We start from the raw sequence: 14618 nt of genomic DNA, 5'->3' as shown, positions 1-14618 counted from the left end.
TCAACTCGATCTTGAGGTGAGCAAGGAAACCTGTAGACCACAATGCATTTGTTTTTCACTTCTCTTCGTAGCCATACGCATAAAAAACAGAGGTCCAAACGATAAACACATAAAGATCAATTACAGCATTCTGCATGCATAGGGACGGAAGAAAACTTTGAAGATCAAAGAGCAGCAACCTGTGCTCGCATCGCAGAGGCTAGAGACATATGCTAGCTTCCAGGTTGAATTCTTGGCCTAATCCTGCAGACATAGTTCTGTCCGCGGATGGGGGGCCATAGATTCAGATAGATAGCTGGTTGAGGATGCAAACATGGGTGCAATGCTTGGCTGTGTAACAAGTTCTTTTCGATTTGGTGCTAGTTTCACTTTTTCCTTCTTTGGGTTAGTTATAAGAATGGAGATCCAAGGCAACTAAGTACAACACAAAAGTGGATGCAATCTTGCATATGGCAATAATTTGTATGAACAAGATATATGATACTCTTCACAATATATATGTTAGATCTTGCTTACTCCATTCAAAATCAAAAGCAATTGACCAAACAGCAATAGAAATAACATCCATAGAAGGAAGTGGGAATTCATGTTGTTTCCTGTTGAAAAAATAGCAATTGAACAAACAGCAATAGATATAACATGCGTAGAAGCAACCATATGAAGATCAAATATAAGAATTCATTTCCTCAAAAAAAAAAAGAATTCAATTCACATAAATTAACATCTAAATCCTCTGTTTACAAATACAAGACATCTTGGCAGTTGCCAAAAATTTAATATGAAACTGTTCGACTGAAAATTATACACGCTTCCGGATACAACATCTTTCAACAAAATTTCAATAACTAGCAAGTAATAAGAATGTTTTTCCTTTGCTGCGCTAATTTAGAAGGCCGTCACTAAAAATTGACAAGGGTCAATGTCAAGCTCCTTTCATACCAAACATGTATAGGAAGTTAAAATGCACCAAGCTTCAGAAACATGATCTTACAACTGACTTGAATGATTCCACTGACAGGAAAATGGCTCAAACAAATATCTGAGATGCAATCTTTATATCATGCGGCACAAAGGAGCTTGTTGTGCATAGACTAATACTGAGTAGAAATAGAGGGTCTCAAAAAACAGTGTTTCACGACTGCACTTACTTCATGTGTCAATGATTCCAAAATAACATATCTTGTGCAAGCTTTTTGTATTTGGAAATAAGAATTTTTTATCTAGCAACAAATAATTTTATATATGGCCCTTGATAATTTTGAGATACAAATTTTCAGTTTAGAATGGTACAAATTCCATGCATGAATGAGTTTCTGAGCTGAACCTGTAAGTTTGCACAAGAAATTCTAGAAGAATTCGCCACAGCAAACTGAACCTGCAAGACAACCCATACATATGAACCCTGTTGAAAGTTTTGCACTGTCCAGATTTTGGTCCTTGGAACCATGGTATCATGTATGCAGCTTCAAACTGTAAAAACAAGAATAATAACAAGATTTAGGTATAGATTTCAACTATCTTTTTCTAGATAATTGAATATTCAGTTAGAGTCAGCATGAGTACAAGAACCATGAATAAGGTAACTAAGAGGATCTGTGTCCAGTAGTAGACGAATAACATGAATCATCCAGTGGAATTGGTCCACAGCAACATCCAACCTACCCATTCTGCAAAAAGAGCATCCGAGTCCAAAGGCAGGCTGTATGATGATATAAGAAAATTCAACCAAGTGACCAAGATGAGATGACTCCCTGCTTCAAACAGACAGTCGGCTCACTTATAACTTTAAGCAAGGCTTATTCTTTCACTCGGGTATGCACAACCATCGGGTTGAGTTTATCCAGAGCATCAGCCATCTTACTCATCGTGCAAGAAGGTAGCAGCTACCACAGCTGGACGGCGGGATGGATGGATGCTCTCTACAAACTCAACCGGAAAACTGGCTCCCAGCTTCAAACTGATTATCAGCTGATTCTCTAAGCAAGGCTTCTTCTTTCAATTGGTATGCACAACCATCCGGTTGAATTTATCCATAGCACCAGCGCCAAAAGGCAGCAACTACTACCACCAGAGTTGAATGGCCGGTGCTGATGCTATGGAAAAATTCAACCAGAGGATTGGCTCCCTGCTTGACTTACGACGGACGGGGGTATGTCACCAACATCAGGTTGAAGCTATCCATAGCACAAGCCATCCTACCCACCGTTGGGCAGCAGCAGCCACCGTTGAATGGTAGGATGGATGATGCTATGGACAAATTCAACCAGAGGATTTTCAATTCTACTGATACATAGTGGAGCTTTCTGACTTCTAAAGAACTTTAAGTTCAGAATCGTACAAATCCCATACATAGTGGAGCGTTCTGACCTTCTAAACCATGCACACTTACAAAACTGCATAAGACCCCAGGTTAGCTGCAACAAATAATTCTAGCATTAACTCAAAAGACAAAAGACAACCAATACACATGAACCATGTCACAGGACATTGTACAGACACCCCTCCCCCTTCATCACCTTTGCAATGTCCAGATACTGGTGCTTGGTACAATGGATGTGGATTAGAACTGTACAAACAAGGAAGGATTCATTAGGTCTAGATTTTAACTTGTTTAAAACTAGAGTCAACATGAGTCCAACGACCATAAATCAGGCAACTACTGCGTTGGGGTGTACACGGATATGAATCATCCAGTGGAATTCATCAACAGCAACATCCAACCTACACATTATGCAAAAGGAGCATCAGAGTCTATTGGCAGGTTGTATGATGATATACAAAATTCACTTTTTTTGTGGATAATAGAATATTCAGTTAGAGCAAGGCAGATTCAAATTAGAATACAATAACAATGAATGAGGTAACCAAAGGGATCTGCGTCCAATCATCCATCCAGAGCAACATCCATCTCACCCTTTCTGCAGAAGGAGCCTATCAGAGTCGATGGCAGGTTGTATGATGTAGAAAAACTCAGCAAGGCTTCTTCTTTCAATTGGTATGCCAACCATCTGGTCGAATTTATCCATAGCACCAGCCATTGTACCCATCGTGCAAAAGGGCAGAGGCTACCTCAGAAGAATGGCAGGATGGATGATGCTATGGAGAAGTTCAAGCAGAGGATTGGCTCACCGCGGTCGACGATGGACCAGTTAGGGCCACCGCCAGGGCACTCTGCTCCCACCGGCCTGTATTCGCGTGGCCTCGAAGCTTCTTTCAATCGGGTATGTCACAACCATCCGGTTGGATTTATCCATAGCACCAGCGCCAAAAGGCAGCAACTACCACCGCCCGCAGTTGAACGGCCGACGCTGATGCTATGGACAAATTCAACCAGAGGATTGGCTCCCTGCTTGACTCACGACGGACGGGGGTATGTCACGAACATCGGGTTGAAGCTATCCATAGCACCAGCCATCCTACCCACCGGTGGGGCAGCAGCAGCCGCCGTTGAATGGTAGGATGGATGATGCTATGGACAAATTCAACCAGAGGACTTTCTTCTCTATGCCTTACTTCGGCGGTGGCGGAGGACGGCGGCGCGCTCGGGCACCGGAGCGGGCTGGGCCACCGGTCGAACAGGTGGTGCGCGTCCGCCGGGCAGGGCGTTCCCTCCGTGCGTAGGGGCCGTCGGAGCGTAAGCGAGAGGACGGACGAACCTCGACCCGCTGGCCCCCGTGGTCGCAGCCGCCGGCGCCCTCTGCTCCCGGCGAACAGCACCGCCTGTCCTTCCTCGGCGCGCTGCCTGGATCTGGATGCGCGCCGCCTCCCTCCTCTCGTGGCGTGGAGCTCTCGGGTTAGGGTTTGCCGGATGGGCGCTGCTATATATATATATATGCACGGCGCCGCTCACCCCGTCCCGTCTCAACCCTCGCGTTTTGGAATGACGGCCCAACAGCCCACGCGCACTCGTTCCCTTTTTTTTTCTGTTGAGGCATTCGTGCACTGGTTCATCATCATAATCATCGTTTTCACGTATTTTGAAACATCTTGCTTAAAAAGAGCATTTTGAAACATCTTAGTGTAATTAACAAATGTTCACTTATATTCAAAACATCACGTAAATAAAGCATTTTTCAGTTTTTTATAAAGTGTTTGTGTAATTTAAAAAGTGTGCACTCAATTTTAAAAATGTTCATGTAAGTAAAAACAATGTTCACATATTTGCCATGTATTTTTATGGCCTGTAATAGACCCATTACATTTTTTTATAAAATTGTATGAAAACCAATTTGTACATTGTGGCCTAGGGCAAGCCAAGTCTAGCTAAAAAGGAAAATGCATGTACGCATAAAAAGGAAAACAAACTAGAGAATTACAGTTGTGTACTAGGCCATAATTTGAACCGAGGGACCATTTTCTTCTTGATTATATATCCAACCAAAGTGAGCTCCCTTAGACGATCAAATTGGTTTGTGCAATTTAAAATGCTATAGAGAGTGCGCTCAAGGGTTTATAAAAATTCGCGCCCTCTCAAGTGGAGGTAACCCTACACATGTGGTGCTCTTGCTCTTTGTGTAGGTTACAATGTGTGAAAGCTCAACCCTCAGCCCGATGTCCTTTTCCCGACTTGTATAGGGTGCGCTAGGAGGGGTGTCAGAATGGGCTGGTATTAATGCTACTGATGGCCATATGAGCCGACTGTCGTGGCTATTACTGGCTAGCAACTGATGTATTTATATTGATTATTCCACTGTTGGGTAACAACGACATTGATTGCATCGTGGGGGTCCTGGAATCCTAAGGTGTAGCTAAATGTACGTCATCCAGCTCCTCCCATCTTCCCGGTGACCGACTGCTGAGTCTCGTCCGTCAGGGGGGTCAGTAATCCGATTGTAGGCACTTGGTCTTGTATTGAATATTTTCGCTCGTACCTGGCGCTTCTGGGTTGTCGCCTTATTGGGCCTAGTGCATGGCCGCTTGGCCCATCATTCTTGGATTACATTGGCCTGGGTCTTAGGCTGGGCCACATGTGTACTTGGGCCTACCCCTTAAGTATAACCCCGTCAACATCTGTTGCGCCATGTGCTAGCGGACGATACACAAGTGTTTTCCACACCTAGATCAGCGTCAATGTCGAGGCATACGTCGACCATGTTGTGGTCAATACCAAGGGAACCGACACCCTCATAACCGACCGGAATCAAACCTTTGAAAACTTATGTCAGTTCCATATGAAATTCAATCTGGGTAAGTGTGTGTTCGACGTGAGATCTAGCAAGCTCCTACGCTTCATTGTGTGGCCCCGAGGCCAACCCAGAAAAGATCAAGGCGTTGTCCAAGCTATCAGACGTCCATAAGCTAGTCGTTTGCGTCGCGGTGCTTGGTTAGTTCATATCCCAGCTCAAATAGAAGGCACCCCCCCCAAGAAGCCAGATAATTCGTCTAGTCTGACAAAGCAAGGTATGGCTAGGAAGAAATCAAGCAACTGCTAGCGATGAACCCTGATTCTCGCGGCCCCACATGAGAACAAGACCATGTTGCTATACACATCCTCTACCAACCAGGTGATGAGCGCAGTTCTTGTGGTCGAGCATGAGGAGCAGGGCCATGCTTATAAAGGTTCAACGACTGGTCTATTATATATCAGAGGTGCTCTCGCCATGAAGACACGATACCCACACTACCAGAAGATCGCGTACGCGATGCTCATGGCCTCACAGAAGTTGCGGCACTACTTTCAGACCTACCCCATCACGGTAGCCAGCTAGGTCCTCCTGTCCAACATCATCCACAACAGGGATGCGGCCGACCGGGTTGCCAAGTGGGCCATATATATATAAAGCTCCCGTCATTTGAGGTGCAGTACCAGCCTTGCCAGGCGATCAAGCCCTAGGTCATAGCTGAGTTCTTCGTCGAGTGGACCGAGGCCCAACAACCCCACATGGAGATCAATTACAAGCACTAGATCATGTACTTCAACGGGTCCATATGCTTCCCGGCTTGGGAGCTAGGGTCGTTCTAGTTTCCCGACGGGAGACCTAATGTCTTACGTGTTGTAGATATATACTCTTCACACAGACTCAAAAACATTTATGAATACAAGCAGTGACAGATCTAGGGGTGGGGTGGTGGGGCCCATGGCCCGCGCATACCATTTACGGAACTTTTTTACTAGTGCATTCGTATGTATATTCAGTACTTTATTAACTATTTCTAATGTGTTTTGACAAAAAAAACTACTACCCTTTGTAATGCTGCCCCCACGTTGGTCAAATTCTAGATCCGCCATTGAATACAAGGCCCTTCTGCACGGCCTTCACATGTCCATATCTATGGGCATCCGTCGGTTTGATGTAAGTGGGGACTCCACGATCTCCATATTTCACAGATCAACAAAACTTTGAGGTGAAGGACCCACACATGACATCATGTTAGGAGGAGGTCCGCCTGCTCGAGCATGAGTTTGACGGCCTTGAGCTTCACCATGTCAAGTGCGCAGACAATACAACGGCCGACACCATCGCCAAGATGGGAATACTACAGGAACCACTGCCACCTAGGGCGTGTTTGGTTGTCGCCGTGAACAGTTCCTGCATCGCATACACTTCTCAACCCAGCCTGGTTGAGCAAAATCAGGCCCTAATACGCCATCTGCAAGTTGTTTGGTTGCCTGCATCTAGTGTCCCTGCATTAGGTAATACGCAAGTGCACTTTGTTTGGTCGCCTGCATTGGCCCGAGCGGCACATGTACACGGCCTTTGGTTGCATACGGCGTACATGTTGTGCTTACCTTGTACCCTAGTTGGTGAGCTTACCCACAATGATCACACCTAGCACACCAACGCCACAACACAACAATGGCGATGAACTGGGCGAAGATGATGAAGTTCTTCAGCTTCAGCCCAAACTGACGACCCACCTTGACACCTCCAACCTTGCCACTGTCAACACTGCTGCCTCCGTGCTTTCGTACCCAATCGGAGTAAGCTTGTTTTGCTGCCTGCCTAGTCTTGAACCTCTATGGCTGCTGTTGCTATACGATGCCACTTGTGCACTGGCTTCTTCCCATGAACTGTAAACCCTTGGAGCCTTACCGATGAACACGGCAGACCATTTGCCCTAGCAATGCACAAGGGCAAGAGTTGAAGCAGCAAATCAATGGAGCAGACAAGTAGCAATCAAAGTAGCACACAAACAACAATGGAGCAGAAGAGAAGAAGTAAAGCATGCATGATCATAAGGCATAACAAGTTCTACCTAGCCCTACCTTGGTGTTAACCTACCAACACATCCAAAAGAGGGTGTCGTCCTACCACCGCAAGTTCACCATCAGCGTGAGAGGTTAGTATATACCACCTCACCAAAATATACAGACCATCAAATAGTTTTTGAGCCGTAGCTACACAAAATGTACGTCGTCATCATCATCGTCGCCACCGTCATCGCCGTCGCGGATCATGCATGCTCACAGGCAGCACTACTCTAGTAGTAGTGCTTGTTGGGGAACGTAGCAGAAATTCAAAATTTTCTACACATCAGCAAGATCAATCTATGGAGTAATCTAGCAACGAGGGGAAGGGGAGTGCATCTACATACCCTTGTAGATCGTGATGCGGAAGCGTTGCAAGAACGCGGATGAAGGAGTCGTACTCGTAGCGATTCAGATCGTGGTTGATTCCGATCTAAGCACCGAACCACGGCGCCTCCGCGTTCAACACACGTGCAGCCCGGTGACGTCTCCCATGCCTTGATCCAGCAAGGAGAGAGGGAGAGGTTGGGGAAGACTTCGTCCAGCAGCAGCACAACGGCATGGTGGTGATGGAGGAGCGTGGCAATCCTGCAGGGCTTCGCCAAGCACCGCGGGAGAGGAGGAGGAGGGAGAGGGGTAGGGCTGCGCCAAGAGAGAGGAAGTCTCATGTCTATGGCAGCCCCAAAACCCCCACTATATATAGGGGAGGGGGAGGGGCTACGCCCCCATCTAGGGTTCCCCCCCAAAGGGGTGCGGCCAGCCCTAGATGGGACTTGGGGGCGGCCAAGGGGGGAGAGAGGGGGGCGCACCACTAGGTGGGCCTTAGGCCCATCTGAGCCTAGGGTTTCCCCCTTCCCCCCTTCCTGCGCCCTGGGCCCCTTGTGGGAGGCGCACCAGCCCACCTAGGGGCTGGTCCCTTCCCACACTTGGCCCACGCAGCCCTCTGGGGCCGGTGGCCCCACCTGGTGGACCCCCGGGACCCTCCCGGTGGTCCCGGTACGTTACCGATAGCACCCGAAACTTTTCCGGTGACCAAAACAGGACTTCCCATATATAAATCTTTACCTTCGGACCATTCCGGAACTCCTCGTGACGTCCGGGATCTCATCCGGGACTCCGAACAACATTCGGTAACCACGTATATCTATTCCCTACAACCCTAGCGTCATCGAACCTTAAGTGTGTAGACCCTACGGGTTCGGGAACCATGCAGACATGACCGAGACGTTCTCCGGCCAATAACCAACAGCGGGATCTGGATACCCATGTTGGCTCCCACATGTTCCACGATGATCTCATCGGATGAACCACGATGTCAGGGATTCAACCAATCCCGTATTCAATTCCCTTTGTCAACCGGTATGTTACTTGCCCGAGATTCGATCGTCGGTATCCCGATACCTTGTTCAATCTCGTTACCGGCAAGTCTCTTTACTCATTCCGTAACACATCATCCCGTGATCAACTCCTTGGTCACATTGTGCACATTATGATGATGTCCTACCGAGTGGGCCCAGAGATACCTCTCCGTTTACACGGAGTGACAAATCCCAGTCTCGATTCGTGCCAACCCAACAGACACTTTCGGAGATACCTGTAGTGCACCTTTATAGCCACCCAGTTACGTTGTGACGTTTGGTACACCCAAAGCATTCCTACGGTATCCGGGAGTTGCACAATCTCATGGTCTAAGGAAATGATACTTGACATTAGAAAAGCTCTTAGCAAACGAACTACACGATCTTGTGCTAGGCTTAGGATTGGGTCTTGTCCATCACATCATTCTCCTAATGATGTGATCCCGTTATCAACGACATCCAATGTCCATGGTCAGGAAACCGTAACCATCTATTGATCAACGAGCTAGTCAACTAGAGGCTTACTAGGGACATGGTGTTGTCTATGTATCCACACATGTATCTGAGTTTCCTATCAATACAATTCTAGCATGGATAATAAACGATTATCATGAACAAGGAAATATAATAATAACCAATTTATTATTGCCTCTAGGGCATATTTCCAACAGTCTCCCACTTGCACTAGAGTCAATAATCTAGTTCACATCACCATGTGATTAACACTCACAGGTCACATCACCATGTGACCAACATCCAAAGAGTTTACTAGAGTCAACAATCTAGTTCACATCACTATGTGATTAACACTCAATGAGTTCTGGTTTGATCATGTTATGCTTGTGAGAGAGGTTATTAGTCAACGGGTCTGAACCTTTCAGATCCGTGTGTGCTTTACGAATATCTATGTCATCTTGTGGATGCTACCACGCGCTACTTGGAGCCATTTCAAATAACTGCTCTACTATACGAATCCGGTTTACTACTCAGAGTCATCTAGATTAGTGTCAAAGTTCGCATCAACGTAACCCTTTACGACGAACTCCTTTTCACCTCCATTATCGAGAAAATTCCTTAGTCCACTAGATACTAAGGATAAGTTCGACCGCTGTCATGTGATCCATTCCCGGATCACTATTGTACCCCTTGACCAACTCATGGCAAGGCACACTTCATGTGCGGTACACAGCATAGCATACTGTAGAGCCTACGTCTAAAGCATAGGGGACGACCTTCGTCCTTTCTCTCTCTTCTGCTGTGGTCAGGTCTTGAGTCTTACTCAATACTCACACCTTGTAACACAGTCAAGAACTCCTTTGCTGATCTATTTTTGAACTCTTTCAAAATCATGTCAAGGTGTGCATTCTTTGAAAGTATCATCGGGCGTCTTGATCTATCTCTATAGATCTTGATGCCCAATATGTAAGCAGCTTTATCCAGGTCTTCCTTTGAAAAACTCCTTTCAAACAACCCTTTATGCTTTCCAGAAATTTTACATCATTTCGGATCAACAATATGTCATTCACATATACTTATCAGAAATGTTGTAGCGCTCCCACTCACTTTATTGTAAATACAAGTTTCTAACAAACTTTGTATAAACCAAAAAACTTTGATCACTCCATCAAAGCGTATATTCTGACTCAAAGATGCTTGCTCTAGTCCATGGAAGGATCGCTGGAGCTAGCATACCTTTTAGCATCCTTAGGACAAAACCTTTTTGATTGTATCACATACAACCTTTCCTTACGAAAACTGGTAAGGAAACTTGTTTTGACATCCATCTGCCAGATTTCATAAATGCAGCTAATGCTAACATGATTCCGACGGACTTAAGCATCGCTACGGATGAGAAAATCTCATCGTACTCAACTCTTTGAACTTGTGAAAAATACTCTTTGCCACAAGTCGAGCTTCATAGACGACAACATTACCGTCCATGTCCGTCTTCTTCTTAAAGATCCATTTATCTCAATGGCTTGCCGATCATCGAGCAAGTTCACCAAAGTCCATGCTTTGTTCTGATACATGGATCCTATCTCGGATTTCATGGCTTCTAACCATTTGTCGGAATATGGGCCCACCATCGCTTCTCCATAGCTCGTAGGTTCAGTATTGTCTAACAACATGATATCTAAGACAGGATTACCGTACCACTCAGGAGTAGTACATATCCTTGTCGACCTACGAGGTTTGGTAGTGACTTGATCCGAAGTTTCATGATCACTATCATAAGCTTCCACTTCAATTGGTGTAGGTGCCACAGGAACAACTTCCTGTGCCCTGCTACACACTAGTTGAAGTGACGGTTCAATAACCTTATCAAGTCTCCACCATCCTCCCACTCAATTCTTTCGAGAGAAACTTTTCCTCGAGAAAGGACCGTTTCTAGAAGCAATTACTTTTGCTTCCAGATCTGAAATAGGAGGTATACCCAACTGTTTTGGGTATTCTATGAAGATGCATTTATCCGCTTTGGGTTCGAGCTTATCAGCCTGAAACTTTTTCACATAAGCATCGCAGCCCCAAACTTTTAAGAAACGACAACTTAGGTTTCTCTAAACGGTGTCGTCTCAACGGAATTGCGTGGTGCCCTTTTAAAGTGAATGCGGTTGTCTCTAATGCCTAACCCATAAACGATAGTGGTAATTCGATAAGAGACATCATGGTATGCACCATATCCAATAGGGTGCAGTTATGATGTTCGGACACACCATCACACTGTGGTGTTCCAGGCGGTATTAATTGTGAAAAACTTTCCACAATGTCTTAATTATGTGCCAAACTCGTAACTCAGATACTCATCTCTATGATCATATCACAGACATTTTATCCTCTTGTCACGACGATCTTCAACTTCACTCTGAAATTACTTGAACCTTTCAATAATTCAGACTTGTGTTTCATCAAGTAAATACACTCAGCATCTACTCAAATCATCTGTGAAGTAAGAACATAACGATATCCACTGCATGCCTCAGCACTCATTGGACTGCATACATCAAAATGTATTACTTCCAACAAGTTTCTCTCTTGTTCCATCTTACTGAAAATGAGGCCTTTCAGTCATCTTGCCCATGTGGTATGATTTGCATGTCTCAAGTGATTCAAAATCAAGTGAGTCCAAACGATCCATCTGCATGGAGTTTCTTCATACCAATAGACATGGTTCGCATGTCTCAATCTTTTCAAAAACGAGCGAGTCCAAAGATCCATCTACATGGAGCTTCTTCATGCGTTCTATACCAATATGACTCAAATGGCAGTGCCACAAGTATGTGGTACTATCATTACTATTTTATATCTTTTGGCACGAACATGTGTATCACTGCGATCGAGATTCATTTTAGGTGCAAGACCATTGAAGGTATTATTCAAATAAACAGAGTAACCATTATTCTCCTTAAATGAATAACCGTATTGAGATAAACATAATCCAATCATGTTTATGCTCAACGCAAACACTAAATAACAATTATTTAGGTTTAACACCAATCTCGATGGTAGAGGGAGCATGCGACGCTTGATCACATCAACCTTGGAAACACTTCCAACACATATCGTCATCTCACCTTTAGCTAGTCTCCGTTTGTTTCGCAGCTTTTATTTCGAGTTACTAACACTTAGCAACCGAACCGGTATCTAATACCCTGGTGCTGCTAGGAGTACTAGTAAAGTACACATTCATATAGTGTATATCCAATATACTTCTGTCGACCTTGCCTGCCTTCTCATCTACCAAGGATCTAGGGTAGTTCTGCTTCAGTGACCGTTCCCCTCATTACAGGAGCACTTAGTCTCGGGTTTGGGTTTAACCTTGGGATTCTTCACTAGAGCAGCAAATGATTTGCTGTTTCATGAAGTATCCCTTTTGCCCTTGCCCTTCTTGAAACTAGTGGTTTTACTAACCATCAACAATTGATGCTCCTACTTGATTTCTACTTTTGCGGTGTCAAACATCGCGAATAGCTCAAGGATCATCATATCTATCCCTGATATGTTATAGTTCATCACGAAGCTCTAATAGCTTGGTGGCAGTGACTATGGAGAACCATCACTATCTCATCTGGAAGATTAACTCCCACTCGATTCAAGCGATTGTGGCACTCAGACAATCTGAGCACATGCTCAACGATTGAGCTTTTCTCCCTTAGTCTGCAGGCTTAAGAAACTTGTCAGAGGTCTCATACCTCTTGACGTGGGCACTAGTCTGAAATCCCAATTTCAATCTTTGGAACATCTCATATGTTCTGCGACGTTTCAAAACGTCTTTGGTGCCACAATTCTAAACCGTTAGCATTACGCACTGAACTATCACGTAGTCATCAAAACGTGTATGTCAGATGTTTCGCAACATCTACAGACGACGCTGAGGTTCAGCACACCGAGCGGTGCATTAAGGACATAAGCCTTCTGTGCAGCAATGAGGACAATCCTCAGTTTACAGACCCAGTCCGCATAATTGCTACTATCAACTTTCAACTAAATTTTCTCTAGGAACATATCTTAAACAGTAGAACTAAAGCGTAAGCTATGACATAATTTGCAAAGACCTTTTGACTATGTTCATGATAATTAAGTTCATCTGATTATTTAATGAACTCCCACTCAGATAGACATCCCTCTAGTCATCTAAGTGATACATGATCCGAGTCAAACTAGGCCGTGTCCGATCATCACGTGAGACGAACTAGTCATCATCGGTGAACATCTCCATGTTGATCGCATCTACTATACGACTCATGTTCGATCTTTCGGTCTCTTGTGTTCCGAGGCCATGTCTGTACATGCTAGGCTCATCAAGTCAACCTAAGTGTTTCGCATGTGTTCCGAGGCCATGTCTGTACATGCTAGGCTCGTCAACACCCGTTGTATTCGAACGTTAGAATCTATCACACCCGATCATCACGTGGTGCTTCGAAACAACGAACCTTCGCAATGGTGCACAGTTAGGGGGAACACGTCTCTTGAAATTTTAGTGAGGGATCATCTTATTTATGCTACCGTCGTTCTAAGCAAATAAGATGTAAACATGACAAACATCACATGCAAATCATAAAGTGACATGATATGGCCAATGTCATCTTGCGCCTTTTGATCTCCATCTTCGAGACGCGGCATGATCACCTTTGTCACCGGCATGACACCATGATCTCCATCATCATGATCTCCATCATCGTGTCTTCATGAAGTTGTCTCGCCAACTATTACTTCTACTACTATGGCTAACAATTAGCAATAAAGTAAAGTAATTACATGGCGTTTTTCATTGACACGCAGGTCATACAATAAATTAAGACAAATCCTATGGCTCCTGCCGGTTGTCATACTCATCGACATGCAAGTCGTGATTCCTATTACAAGAACATGATCAATCTCATACATCACATATATCATTCATCACATCCTTTTGGCCATATCACATCACATAGCATACCCTGCAAAAACAAGTTAGACGTCCTCTAATTGTTGTTGCATGTTTTACGTGGCTGCTATGGATTCTAGCAAGAACGTTTCTTACCTAAGCAAAAGCCACAACGTGATATGCCAATTTCTATTTACCCTCCATAAGGACCCTTTTCATCGAATCCGATCCGACTAAAGTGGGAGAGATAGACACCCGCTAGCCACCTTATGCAACTAGTGCATGTCAGTCGGTGGAACCTGTCTCACGTAAGTGTACGTGTAAGGTCGGTCCGGGCCGCTTCATCCCACGATGCCGCCGAATCAAGATAAGACTAGTAACGGCAAGTAAATTGACAAAATCGACGCCCACAACTACTTTGTGTTCTACTCGTGCATAGAAACTACGCATAGACCTAGCTCATGATGCCACTGTTGGGGAACGTAGCAGAAATTCAAAATTTTCTACGCATCACCAAGATCAATCTATGGAGTAATCTAGCAACGAGGGGAAGGGAGTGCATCTACATACACTTGTAGATCGTGATGCGGAAGCGTTGCAAGAATGCGGACGAAGGAGTCGTACTCGTAGCGATTCAGATCGCGGTTGATTCCGATCTAAGCGCCGAACCACGGCGCCTCCGCGTTCAACACACGTGCAGCCCGGT

General features: G+C 45.0%; 1 long non-coding RNA gene across 1 annotated transcript; it reads right to left on the bottom strand.

Moving 5' to 3' along the window:
* Window positions 1-681: 681 nt before the first annotated feature.
* Window positions 682-3783, bottom strand: LOC123099120 (uncharacterized). Its single transcript, XR_006448088.1, has 2 exons — window positions 3130-3783; window positions 682-3008 (listed from the first exon to the last, which is right to left on the bottom strand). It is a non-coding gene; the product is annotated as an uncharacterized lncRNA (long non-coding RNA).
* Between the last annotated feature and the right edge of the window lie 10835 nt (window positions 3784-14618).

This window comes from Triticum aestivum, chromosome 4D (genome assembly GCF_018294505.1).
Source record: "Triticum aestivum cultivar Chinese Spring chromosome 4D, IWGSC CS RefSeq v2.1, whole genome shotgun sequence".
Lineage (NCBI taxonomy): Eukaryota > Viridiplantae > Streptophyta > Magnoliopsida > Poales > Poaceae > Triticum > Triticum aestivum.
The sequence above is the reverse complement of the archived record's forward strand: the minus strand, read 5'-3'. Positions and strand labels throughout refer to the sequence as shown.